Genomic DNA, 14,133 nt, shown 5'->3' on the forward strand with positions numbered 1-14,133 from the left:
CAAATCCTGGGCAGAACTTTTCCCCAGGTATCCACCCAATTTCCAGCCCCAAAATCATCCATCCTTCTTTCCCCAATTCCCTGAGCTCAGACAACCTAATACGGGAGAGGGGAGGCCAAGGGTGGAGGGGTACCAAAATCTTCCCAAACAGGGGTACTACCAGAGAAGGGATAGCTACCCTTCCCGGGATCAGCCCAGGGGAGAAAATAGAGCCCCGTATCAGCCTGAGCGGGTTTCACAACTTGAGCGCCAGGTCCAAAATATGGCACAGGATATGGGTCACATACTGAGGGCTCAACAGAACCCTCAGATGAGCATGCCACCGCAGAATGCCCCAAACTCTGGACCTGGTGCTCCAGAACAATGACAGGGGCAGCACCCCGATAACCCACCGGTTCCCAGGGAGGAGGCACAAGCGGAAGGGGGGGTGTAAAGCCTTGGAGGAAGCTTCCTTCCCAACTTGTAAACAGCCCCTGGAAAACCAGGAACCGGAAACAAAATCTCCTGCCCCTGAAAGCCTGCCTCCCAAAGGCACAGGGCGGGGGTAGGAGAAACAAAGGACCCAAACAGACCCACTTTGTGGAGGAGGTACAGGACTTCCAATTTGAGGGAGAGGGATCCTCAGAAGATCCTGGGAAAAGGATCTTCTCCTTCAGAGATGGGGGAACTCCTCCCAAGGAAAAATGGGTCCCAAGGGATGTCAATTCAGTGGAACGCTACAACCGGACAATTGTGAGCATATTAAAAAAGTTTGTGGCAGATTCTGGGCCAAGTTGGGATATCCGACTACCTCTGGTCCTAATGGCCATCAGATCTACCCCTTCATCTGCAACCAAAATGTCACCATTTGAGTTCATGACGGGGCGCAAGATGGTGCTTCCCCAGCATTTACTCTACAGGACCCAAGAGCAGACAGTGATAAATGCCTCCACAACTCATGAGTATGTGGATAATTTAAGGAAACACCTTCAGCATGCTTTTGCCTATGCTCAGCGGAATCTAGAAAGATCAGCCAAGAGCATGAAGACCCACTATGATATAAAAACTACCCGAAAGGAATATAAGGTGGGTGATCGGGTCTATCTATACAATTTCCAAAGGAACCAGGCCAAACAGCGAAAATGTTTGCCTACATGGAAGGGACCGTTTGAAATTATAGACAAAATCTCCCCTGTGGCCTACAAGATCCGCATCCCCAAAGGCGGTTTGACAGAGGGGGAAGACAATGGGGCCATATAAATCAGTTAAAGTGTTGCCATCCCAGGCACACTCTGCAACAACTGGAGGAGTCCTCTGGAATACCAGAGGGGGCCGCTCCAGAGTAAGTCAGTTCAAACTGTAAAATATTCCACATATCAAAAATATAGTAACGTAATGCAAATGTTCCCTGTTATATATTGTTTTTAAAATCAGACTGCAAAATCCATTCGGATGTATAAAATGTACATGTTCGCCACACCATTAATAGTGGTGGAAAAATGTCTAGGAATGTGTATTGCCGCTTTTGCTTTATCATCCTAGGAGAGAGGAAACCATGGAGATTGACCAAGGAGGACGATCCGGAGACCGGGAGCAGAGACCCAAGGGGCCCGGGGTACCGCCCAATATTCCCATCAGGACCGGCGAGGAGAACCGATCGATCCAACTGGGTGGAGGAAAAGATGATGAACTGTGCCATCTACAGAATTGGAAGAAGATAATGCGGAAATACCAGCGCAAGGGCTCAAAACCTCCTTTGCACCCGACTGCCCCTCGACTTCAATCAAAGCGCAGTCGGGCGGGGAGATTTGTCAAGGGTTTTGACCCATGTTGAATCAATAGACTGGGTAGATGTGGGGATGAGCTGTCGCTGCCCATTATTCTATCCCAGAACAAACTAAATCAATAGACTGGGTGGATGTGGGGATGAGCTATCGCCGCCCACATTCACCCCAGAATAGGAGAACTATGCAGTTGGCACGAGACCACTCCAAAGATACAACCTTCTTGTGGGGGGTTCCACATCACCACTCTACTGTAAGGATGCCATCAAAACAATGTTAAGCAAGGGTCCTATACTATCAAGCAAAAGACCACTCTATTGAAATGCAGTAATTCAAGACTACTCAAAAATGGATGCAGTACTGACAAATTCCCCAAGGTGGCGCTAGCGGTCTAAACTCTGACAGGGAAACTGTATTTAGGAGTTGCAAGAGGGGCAGGGACTTCAAAGCTTGTTGGTTAATTGAAAATCTAGCCACCTGCTGTTCCCAGAGGCCAAGAGGCTGGGAAACCTTAACACCTCAGAGATTCCCACACTAGGAGGCTGGATATCACATGACCCTGTTGATTGATTGAGGAGAGGCTTCCAGTCAGCCTGCTGGAGCCCACACAAAAGGCTCTTTCTGTTGAATGGGGTATGTTAATTTTGAGTGTTTCCTGTCAACAGCCCTCTGCCGGCAAGGAGAGACATGTGATCACTGACCCACCCAGACTTCTGGAGGCGGACCCAAACACTTGGGGGGTTGAATTGCAACAAATATATAGTTTATAGAAACAGTGATAATTTATTGTAACCAAATGACAGGAATGTACAACTTTGAGAGTCTTAGTTTGAAAAATGCCCTCACGATTTGAGTCCAAACTCCAATTTGTACCATGTTCTGGGGCAAAACCCCGCTAATTATGATTATTGTAGACAATGTGTTTAAGCTAGAGACATGGAAAGTTACTGGGATATATGTGGAAGGGAAATGTACCTTTGTATAATTTTTGATGAAAAACCAATGTTGCAAAACCCACTAAAATCGAAAATAAGTTGCCATTTTTGAATGCAAGCTCCTAGAAACGCCAGAGTCGGGACATGGACTATCTTTAGTAATATATGATGTGTGTATGTGATGTCAAACAACTGTGTACCTGGGAAATATGTATTTGGATCAGGAATAGATTTGTGTGCACATTGACCAGGGGAGTGTCATTTCTGCAGGTCATAAAAATGACATCACTCTGACACACTATCCCTTCCCAAATCAGGGACCAAAGAATCTATTGACCTATAAAATCAAGAGAGGGGCAGGCTTAGGGATGCTAGCCTCTCCACCCACTTTTTAAACACATAAAAAGAGTCTGCTGGGACAGGTAGAGACATTCAATTCCATTTGCTGCGGAGCATGCTGACCGACGACTTCACATCCATCAATCTCCAAAGACCAGAACTTTACTTCAGAGCTTAAAGCAAGAGCCTAAACCCACAAACTGAGAACTCTTCTCAGCAGGCCTCAGCATCCTTAAAATCATTTGCAAACTATTCCACAGCCGGGCGAGCTGTTGGAATTCTTTGCCAAGAACAATTGCCAGAGACCAGACCAGAGACCCAGAGAGACCCAGACCACTGTGAGCAGAACCGGTGCCTGATTGACCCGCCGAGCAGAGAGAACCGAAGTCCAGTCCAGTTGACCCGATCCGTGACGAGGCCCATTCATTTCAAAATTAGGAGTGAGTATCCGCCAGAACTGTGCAGAACCCAATCTCTTAGTTAAAATAATCTAATTCAAGCTATTTTAACCTAATTAGAACAGCCTCCTAGAAATCGTGTCATCTGTCATTTTAAAGCTGCACAACTGTCACCTGTCAATTCTGCAGCTGCAAGCTGTCACCTGTCATTTTGAGTTTTACTTTAAATCCGAAAATCTACCTTTATTAAATCATCCGTATCCCCGGACCCGTTTGTGCTAGGAACAAGATTTAACTTTCATCTGAAAGCTTAGAATCTAGGCTTTCCTACTCCCTATACTTACTCCGTAATCGCGAGACACACACTTGCGAAATTTACCGTTCTCCAGCATGGGGTCTGGCATGGATTCACATGCTCATGAATATTCCCCGTCGTCAGGCTGGGAATCCTCGGTAAAGAAAAAACCAGTATCAGTTTCGTTTCTGATCTGTCTTTCATAGTAATAACCAATCACTGGTCTCTGCGTCATACTGACCACAGCCAATGACTGCCCTCTACCTAAGCACCGCCTCTGGCAGCCATCTTCAGATTTTTACCGCACGTTCATGTGTTGGGATCCTCGTGCTATTGCTCTCGAGCGTTAGTGCTATTTTTTCACGTTTTTTCTCAAAAACTTCGTTTTTTTCGGTCAAAAGAGCCTCAAGCTCCACCGACTCTCCATCCGATCAACGGGGACCCGTTCCGGATTCGTCTGCGCCCCTCAAGGGTGAAGATTTCGTCGAGCTACGCTTTTGGAGGACTCCAGAAGTTTCTCAGGCCCGGTCATGACCCAGGAGAAGGGAAGCTCGACGCCCGGAAAGCTGTTCAGGGTCTGCCCTGGATGCCAGCTGCAGAACGTCTTCAAGGAGGACGAACACTCTTTTTGTCTTTACTGCCTACATGAGGACAAGACGCACGTGGAGAAGGACTGTGCGTTTTGCGGCAACATGTCGGAGCGGACCATGAAGGACCGCCATCAACGTCTCGCCAACTGGCTAGAAGGGAAGAGCCCGTCCGGCGAGAAGAAGAGGAAGAAATCCGAGCGGTCTTCTAAGACCTTTGAGGACGCCCCGGCGATGGGGGTCCAACATAAGGCCAAGCACCGCAAGTCCGCTGGCACCGGGAGCGCCGAACGGTCGGGCTCTACGGGCGCCAGGCAGGGCGCACCCTCCCCGGCACCATCAACCACGAGCCAACGCTCTGGGTCGGGTAAGAGGAAGGCCGAGCACCCGGCGAAGCTCCTGGAGAGGCCCCGGTCGAGCTCGAAGGCGGAGGGGGAGCGAGGCAGTGTCCCCCCCCTCAAGGATAAGGCGGTGAGCGCACCTAAGGTGGTGAAGGCCTTAATCCATCCGGCCAAGCCCTCTATCGAAACTGTCGCGGCGGCCCTGGCTCAGCCTGTGGAGGCTACACCAGTGGTGGCGACCTCGGGGCTCAGAGTCTCCCTGCCACCTCGGAGGGAGTCCTCTTTTGTGCCCATCGATAGGACCCCCGTGAAATCCCCCGTGGGGAAGAAAAAGGGGGGCAGGGCGTCGTCGTAGATTCGGCCTCAACCTCGGAGGAGGAGCTGGTCGAGGTCTTAAGCCACGGCCTCGGCGTGGAAGAAGACCGGCCCGTCGGGATGGATCCCGACGCAGGGGACGACGACATCGTCGAGGGTACCGACGGGCCCCTGATCGCCCGTCGGATTCCCCTCTGCCAGCGCCGCGAGACAACTCGGCGGCCATTTTGTTGGCTATACAGTCCTTATGCTCAGAGATAAGGACGAGACTACCGTTGCCGACGGAACCTCTCCCATCGGGGGACCCAGAACCGGGACCTTCTGGTGTTCCCCCTACCAAGAAAAGAAGGATCCACCCTCCACCTCCTTTTCAGCCGTCGCGCCCCTTCCAGCCCACCTCCCCGTCCACCCGAGGGGATGATACGGGGACTGACACGGCAGCGACGGGTACGGACAACGAGGTATACGACGAGGATGTACCGTCGTCGCCTCCCACCAGGGCTTCTCCGCCCGACGAGATTGGATCGTTCCACTCAATGATCGCCAGGGCATCCGAGCTTTTCCAACTCTGCCCTGAGGAGAAGAAGAAGGAAGGTTTCCTTTATCAGCGGCGCGAGGCCAAGAGGAAGACGGTCCTCGCGGTGCCTCTATTGGACGACATTTGGGATGAGGGCCTCACCCTCCTCAAGAACCCTTCCACGTCGCCAGCTAGAAGAGACCGGTACGAGAAAAAGTACCGGGTCCCGGACACGGCCCCCCTGTGCCTCCGGGCGCAGCCTACCCCGGACTCCGTCGTCTCCGCGGCGGCCAGGAAAAAAGCGGGGGGGGGTGCGGCCTCCACATCGACTTCCCCACCGGACGGCGAGGGAAAGAAATTGGACGCTATGGGACGCAGAGTCATCTCGTCTGCAGCGACGCCGATTAAAGCTGCCAACGCCTTGGCTATCGTGGCCCGATACGACAGGGAGCTCTGGTACAAACTGGCTCCCCTGCTGGACTTCTTGCCGGACGACAAGAGGGCAGAGGCCCTGGAGATCCTGCAGGAAGGTGAGGTGGCTTCGGACCACGCCATTACCGTTGCGATGGACATCGCCGACACTGGGTTCCGCCAGTTGGGCAACGGCGTTTGCCTTAGGCGGCGTGGATGGCTCAAGGCTACGGACTTCCGTCAAGACGTTCAGACCAGAGTCCTGGACATGCCCTTCGATGGGAACAACCTGTTTGGGAAAACAGTGGACGATTCCCTTCAGGCCATTAAAGCGGACACCGAGACGGCCCGGGCCCTTGGAGTTCTGCAACAACGACGGACGCCATTTCGGAGCAGCGGAGGCAAGGGCGCCTCCAAAGGTTCCGGCGGCGGTTTCTCCTCCTACCGTCAAGCGGCCCGCTCGTCGTCTCAGGAGGCCTACAGAGGACGAGGCAAGTCTGGCGGACCCCGCCGTCGTCGCCAAGGACAAGGCACTAAAGCCTCGTCGAAGCAGGATTGAACCGGCCGGGGGGTCGGGCCCCCACCGAAGCACCCCGGTGGGAGGCCGGCTGGCGAGCTTCGTCAGCGTGTGGGAGTCCATCTCCACCGACCGTTGGGTGCTGGACGCCTTGGCCCGGGGCCACGCGCTCGAGTTTCAAAGAAAGTGTCCGCGCGTCCCCCCCGTGGCCAGGAAAGAACTTCACGTTCCTCAACTTCTCCTGGAGGTGAAGGCGATGCTCAAGAAGGGCGCCATCGAACTCGTCCCAAAGAGGCTTCGGGGCTCCGGAGTCTACTCGAGATACTTCCTCGTGAAGAAGAAGACGGGGGATGGCGCCCCATCCTGGACCTGCAACGTCTGAACAAGTTCATCAAGGCGCAAAAGTTCCGGATGGTCACCCTCCAGCACGTCCTGGGTCAGCTGGAGGAAGGAGACTTCCTGTCGTCGTTGGATTTGGAGGATGCCTACTTCCATATTCCCATCCTGAAGGGGCACCGAAAATTCCTCAGGTTTGTGGTCCAAGGGCGTCATTACCAGTTCAAAGCCCTCCCCTTCGGACTACGGTCGGCACCCAGGGTGTTCACCAAGTGCCTCGCACCGGTGGCGGCTCAGCTGCGCCGCGAAGGGATCCACGTCTACCCCTACCTGGACGACTGGCTCATCCGAGCCAAGACAAGGGAGCTCGCCGTGGTTCACACGGCAAGGACCGTCCAACTTCTCACAGACCTGGGATTCTCCGTGAACTACGCCAAATCCCACCTGGTACCCGCGCAAGACACTCTGTTTCTGGGAGCGAGGCTCAACACAGTGTCCCTTCTGGCCTCCCCGTCGGAGGAGAGGACCAGGTCCATCCTGGGCAAGGTGCAGCGGATGTTGGTGGCCGACGCGGCCAAGGTGAGGTCCATCAAGTCCCTCCTCGGAATGATGTCTTCCTGCATCTACCTCATTCCCATGTGCAGGCTCCGGATGCGCCCGTTGCAGGAGTTCCTGGACACGCGCTGGATCCAAACGACGGGCAGCTTCGAGGAAAGGATCACACTCGACGAGAGTTTCCGACGAGCGATCCGGTGGTGGGGCACCCGCGCGCATCTGACGGCGGGCATGGACTTCCAGACCCCAGCCCACCAGGAGACAGTGACCACGGATGCCTCCCTGGAAGGGTGGGGAGCGCACACCGAAAATCTGCACGCAAGAGGCCTTTGGCTCCGACGGAGAAATCCCTACATATCAACGTCCTGGAGCTCCGTGCAGTGTTTTGGGCCCTCAGGTCCTTCCTTCCGTCCCTCAAGGGCAAGGTGGTGAGGATCTTCACCGACAACACCACCACCATGTTTTACATCAGGAAACAGGGCGGAACCAGGTCCCCAGCACTGTCCAAGGAGGCGCAGGACCTGTGGCATTGGGCAGTCGCCCAAGGGATGTTTCTGGTGCCGTTTCATCTGGCAGGGATAAAAAACACCATCGCCGACTCACTCAGCAGGGAGCTGCGCTCGTGCCACGAGTGGGAACTACGGCAGGATCTAGTGGATCGCCTCTTCCGACGGTGGGGCACACCCCAGATCGACCTGTTCGCGACGGCGACGAACTCCAAGTGCCGGAGGTTCGCCAGCAGGTTTCCCCAGGCGAGGAGCATGGGCGATGCTTTCTCGTTCCCCTGGGAGGGCCTGTTCCTCTACGCGTTCCCTCCTTTGCCACTGCTAATCCGGCTCGTCAACCAGCTCAAGAGGTCACGGTGCAGGATGATCCTCGTCGCACCTGCGTGGCCGAGGCAGATATGGTTCCCGGACCTTCTGGACTTGTCAGCGTCCCCGCCAATCAAGCTGCCGGTGGACGCGGATCTGCTCTCCAGGGAAGGAGGCGTCATCCTCCACCACGACCCGAAATCGTTGAACCTGCAGGCCTGGCTCCTGCAGCGCTAGAGTTTGGAGGATACGACATACCGGCCGACTGCAGAGAGGTTCTTGCAAAGGCCAGGGCGTCCTTGACTCTTAAATGCTACGGACACAAATGGAAGAGGTTCTCTGTCTGGTGCCACGCACAGAAGATTAACCCTCTACGGATTACGGCTCCCCAAGTACTGCCGTACCTGCTGACGCTGGCCAAAGCTGGACTGGCACACGCGTCCATCAAGATTCATCTTGCTGCGATCTCCCGATACACCAGAACCATGGGGCGGACGTCCTTGTGGTCTCATCGTCTGGTGAAAGAGTTCATGAAGGGACTGTTCAGATCGTTCCCGCCGGTGAAGGCTCCGGCACCGGCGTGGGAGCTCAACGTGGTGCTGACCAAGCTCATGGGACCTCCGTTCGAGCCTCTGCACTCGGCCCCGTTGAAGTTTCTGTCGTGGAAAACAGCGTTTCTTGTGGCCATCACCTCCGCACGACGGGTGGGAGAGATCCAGGCCCTTTCCTGCAAGGCCCCGTACTTGACTTTTCACGACACGAGGGTAGTGCTCAGGACGCACCCCTCCTTCATGCCCAAGGTACCGTCGGACTTCCACCTCAACGAACCCTTGGTGTTGCCTGTATTCTTCCCGTCGCCTTCGTCGCCGGCTGAGAGAACTTTGCACTCGCTGGATGTGGCTAGAGCGCTGAAGTTCTACGTCGACCGCACGAAGTGTTTTCGGAAGACGTCACAACTCTTTGTGAACTTTGGACCTGTCAATCAGGGGAAGGCTCTCTCGAAGGCTTCCATTTCCAGATGGCTCTCCGGCTGTATCATGTACTGTCATCGGTTGGCAAACCGACCGCTGCCTGGCCGTCCGAGAGCCCATTCCACCAGAGCGATCGCAGCTACCACGGCGTTCCTTTCTGGTGTGCCCCTGCTGGACATATGCAGGGCTGCTACGTGGAGGTCGACGCACACCTTCACGAAGTTCTACTGCGTCGATCGGGATTCCAGGGAGGAGTCTAGGGTCGGCCAAGCAGTGCTGCGCAACCTGTTCGCCTGAGGTGAGCCTGGTGAGGAGGTAAGATGCTTAATGTTGAGTTTGATGCGATGCTTAATGTTGAGCCTTTGCCACCCCCCGTGGTTGTGCATGTGTGTACTGCTATGTATTCTTTATTCATGAGCATGTGAATCCATGTCAGACCCCATGCTGGAGAAGGAACAAGTTACTTACCTGTAACTGTTGTTCTCCAGCATGGGTCTGGCATGGATTCACATGCGAACCCTCCCGCCTACCCCTCTGCGGCTCTTCACTTGGTCATACTGCCACTTCACGTGCTTCCAAATCTGAAGATGGCTGCCAGAGGCGGTGCTTAGATAGAGGGCAGTCATTGGCTGTGGTCAGTATGACGCAGAGACCAGTGATTGGTTGTTACTACGAAAGACAGATCAGAAACGAAACTGATACTGGTTTTTTCTTTACCGAGGATTCCCAGCCTGACGACGGGGAATATTTATGAGCATGTGAATCCATGCCAGACCCATGCTGGAGAACAACAGTTACAGGTAAGTAACTTGTTCCCTATTTGCGATTTGGCCCGATTTCTTCATCTGTAGAAATCAGCAGCTTTTTGCTTCTCTTTGCTAAAATTCGTTTGCAATCTGCTAATCATTCATAGAGTATTGTTAAAGTGAGCCTGAACTAATATAAAGTAGCCATCACCTACCCTGAACCTCTAGAGGGAATTAAAAGCAATTTTAGCACCTTTTCACTTCCTTGCAAACCACATTAAAGTAATTCGCCTGTGTTTAATACTCATCCCTGTTTTCTCAAAGCTTGCTGGGCGAACTGGAACTGTGTATTGCATTATAAAGTGTGATTTGTTGGGATTCTTGAAGACTGTGTGCTCTCCTTCCATTTCTTGTATTGCATAGGGGGGGAGTGAATTGTCAAAAGAAAAAGTGATCATATTACCTTTTGCTAAAATCATAACAAGTTATTTCTGTACTGCATTTTATTCAACCTTGCATTTCCTTGAGACCATCAAGCATTTTCAGCTACCTCATCCTCTACACTACTCCTAAGTAACCAAATCAGTGTACCCCTGTAACATTATCCATAGTTGATCACGGTCTTATTCTGAAGTGTGATATCAGTTATCAATTTATTTATAAAGTGTGATAGATATATATTGTTGAATTGCCCAAATAAACCTTTTAAATTTGCAAAACAAACCTACTTCTTGGCTCAGTGGGGTCAGGGGGATTCTAAGAGGGGGGCGTTATACAAGGGTTGTCATCCAGAGTACTGAACTGGACATAAAAATACATCAATAAGGGTTTTCCTCAGCATCCCAGACTAGGCATTGACTTAGCTGTAGTGTTGATTGAATATCGCTTACAATGCATCATCAATCAAGCAGGCGGTTGTATCTAGGAATGTCTTGTTTGACAGTGCTTGCGGATTCCAGTACAGGTTTATGATTACCATGGTGGCTGGCATCACCTGGTTCAACGAGTTCAGTGGATGTCTCTAATTCACCAAGAGTTCTTGGGCAAATAAGTTGGAAAAGATTATTTTAGAAAGGTTCAGGCTGCTTCCCGATCTTAACATTGTCAATAGGCCAGATAGAGGTCGTGTTGATTCGTCCGTCTGGATAGCGGCACCAACGGTGGGGGGGTCAAGGGCTTTTTACTCCTGTTCTCAAGCTGAGGTTGGTCAAAGTGTGCCCTGGTAGAGCTTATACCAGGTTGCAGTGGCTTGTTTTCCAGTGTGTCACCTGGGTTATGCCTCTTAGACGCTCTCTTTGTTTTTTTGGAAAGAGTCAGAAAAACAGGAGAGCCTGGCCCCTCTGTATTCCGAGCGGGTGTGGGTGCAGTTGTTCAGTTTTCCCGGTGCTGGCGCTGAGATCCCTGTAGTCCGGTGTCTTCCATGACCAGTTCTGACTCTGAGTCTTCGATTGAGTACAAAGATAATTCCAACAGTTCTTGCATCATTTGGGTTTCGTCTTTTGCTGCTGTTTCCGTGGGTCCCACATTTCCAGCGCGTCTGATCATTGGTAAAGATTGAGGGGCTTGCAGGATTGCTTTCCTTAGCTCCTTCCCAGGAGCAGGTTTAGTGGCTGCATTTATTCTTTGATTTAGTTGGTTAGTTTCAGTAGTGAACGTGAGGAGAGGGTTTCAGGCCCTTACTGATTTCTGTGTTGAGTCCTGGCAGGGTCTTTCTTCTTCTTCATCCTCTGAGCAAAAATGGCGAATTCTAGTCATTGTCCCCTGTTTTTGTTTTCATCGGGCCGTTTGCGGTGTGTTCCCTTTCTTCAACCATAAGATCTCTGTGGGGGAATGAAATGTCATTAGGGATTGTCCCATTCCTCGTATTGAAAGTGTTATTATTTGTGTTAACCGTCACTTCATCCATGAGATCCACTTGTGTGTTTTCCCATGATTGGGTTTGGGTAGATTGTGGACAGGATGTGCATGGGGTGTGCTTTCGCATTTTTTTTACGTTTTCAGGATAAGATGGATTTGTTCCTGTATCGAAACTCCTTGTTTCATTGGCCGTGATGTACACTTCCATAAACGGGAGTTTCAAATGCATCATTGCCATCAGAGTCGTATGATCCTTTAGGGTGTCCTTTATTGATTCATATAATTTGGTAAATGGTGCCAGAGTGATAGTTAGGGATGACGTTATTGTTAGTAAGTCGGTTTTCTTCATTTTTGTCTCCTTTTCTGTATGCGGATGTATTTGTTCTGACCGCTTGTTGGTATCTCGACAATATGAAATGGAAGAGTCTGATGAGGAGTCTAGGCAATGGGTGGCATTTTCTTCTCCAGGTTTTCGGATTTAGGGATTCACTATCCAAAGTGCATGGTTCAAGACACATCTTTATGTGAGGCCTTTTGAGGTCGTTTGACTGTTGCTCGTTCCTGACCTCTTTACTCGTAACAGCCTTGAGTGGTTGTTTTTCTCTGGGCTCTGCAACTGGTTCCCTGCACACTAAGGCCGTAGCATAAGCCGGCTGTGTTTCCTTCTGGAGTGTTAGTTCCTCACTAGTTAATTTTTGGGTGTTTTGTTCTTTAAAGGGGGTCTGCCACGCAGTCAACTGTAGTCCTGGGCTACTCCTTTTCGTACATTACTGTAGCATCAGAGCTTGTTGTCTTTGTTGCCTTTGGGGGGCCTGGTGCATAAGGATTCCTCTTGGTGGCATGACCTTATGCTGGTGACAAGGTGGTACAGAGTACCCTATCAAGGGCGAAGGCACAGTGGCACTCTCCCCAGGGTCTGGTAAGTCACCCGTGTTGATTAAGGCACTAACCCCGGCTCCCTCAAAGATTTCTGCATCCGAGAGTTCTGCTGAGGGATCCGAGGGGAAAGTTTTCCCCATCTTAGGCTGAAAGAAAACCGATAAGCTCAAAGCTGAGCGACTTCCTTTGGGAATCGCCTTACGGTAAGTTCTTGGAGGTTCTTGGAGGGGGCCCATTTGCCCCCTCTTCATTGGCTTTGTTTAAAAGTAGTGTTTGCGGGCAATGTGGAAGTACTCGTTTTCTTAGTCATATGCGCTTGCGCTTGTAAACTTGCTGCATTTGATGTTGTTGATTTTCCCCTTGAGGACCGGGGTGGACTTTCATTCTCAGTTTGAGCTGCTTTGGGGGGTGTTGCAGTTTGTTGGATGCATGTTAAATCATAATAATAAGAATCCCAACGTGGACCAACCTGAACCTTGATGTAGTTAAGACCAGGCATCAAGTTTTGTGTTGGGCACTCATACGACTTGACCTCTGAATCAAAACGTGATGCCTCTTTTGCCTTTCTGTAAGACCCAGTGCCTTGGCAAGTGCTGATTTTCTTTGTTTGTTGCACTAGTGATACGCCCAACGAGAATCTAACTACTCCTCTCCCCTCTTCACGTGGTGTGACACTAGCGGAAAAACATGCTGCACATGTGCATGCTGTCCATGTGCAAGGTTTTGTCCAAGCCATGATTTTGTTTTTTTAAGCTTAATGCACAAACAGTAGAAATAGATGCAGGCATGCTCCGAGGAGCATTTAGCCTTGCGTACTGTAGCACAGTGATCCCCAACGTGTAGCTCGGGAGCAACATGTTGCTCGCTGCACCATAAATTGTTGCTCGCCAGTTGCTCTGGGCCATGGTGTGGAGACCTAGAAGGAGGTGCTGAAGCGATGTGACACAAGTAGCAATGTACCAGTACAGAGCCCTTGACAGTGCAAGAATGTTGACCAATAAGCCTTTTGAGGTTCCAGCTGCTTATTTTTATACATGCAAGATTTGTGTTTGTTGCCCCCATGCAAACTATTTTTTGGTAAATTACCTTACTTATTATAGAAGCGTCATTGTTAAAACCATGTCCTCTACAGATACTTTGCCCAGCTGACAAATGAATGAGTAAAATAATTGAACCATTTCCTGGAGAAAATGGTCATATTTTGTTCCTTTGTACAGCTAGCAGGAGCATAATGGACAAATAAGTGAGGGTTGTGTTTGATGCCACCATGCATTATATTTGTCGGAAAAATGTATGTTAGTGTCACCTAAATGATTTTATTACATACTGTCCTAGTGAAAAAATTGTCATCGTTTGATACGCTGCCAATCTGGAATGTGGATGATGGCAGATAAGGTAAATTAATGCCACATTTTTCATAATTAATTTGCCCTATATTCAAATCCAATTAAGTTACTTTTCATTAATTTAAATTAGCAAGCCAATACATTAATCCAAATACTTTGTTAACACCACCACACCCCTCTATGACGTGGTCATGAAATGCTCAAAGTTTTGAT

General features: G+C 50.9%; 1 protein-coding gene across 2 annotated transcripts in view; it reads left to right on the forward strand.

Annotated features, from left to right (window-relative positions):
• MAPRE2 (microtubule associated protein RP/EB family member 2) overlaps positions 1-14,133 on the forward strand; it is a 984,616-nt gene that overhangs the window by 221,790 nt on the left and 748,693 nt on the right. The window lies entirely within an intron of this gene.

The sequence above is a fragment of the Ambystoma mexicanum genome, chromosome 5q (assembly GCF_040938575.1).
Source record: "Ambystoma mexicanum isolate Mex_15411 chromosome 5q, UKY_AmexF1_1, whole genome shotgun sequence".
In the NCBI taxonomy this organism is placed as follows: Eukaryota; Metazoa; Chordata; class Amphibia; order Caudata; family Ambystomatidae; genus Ambystoma; species Ambystoma mexicanum.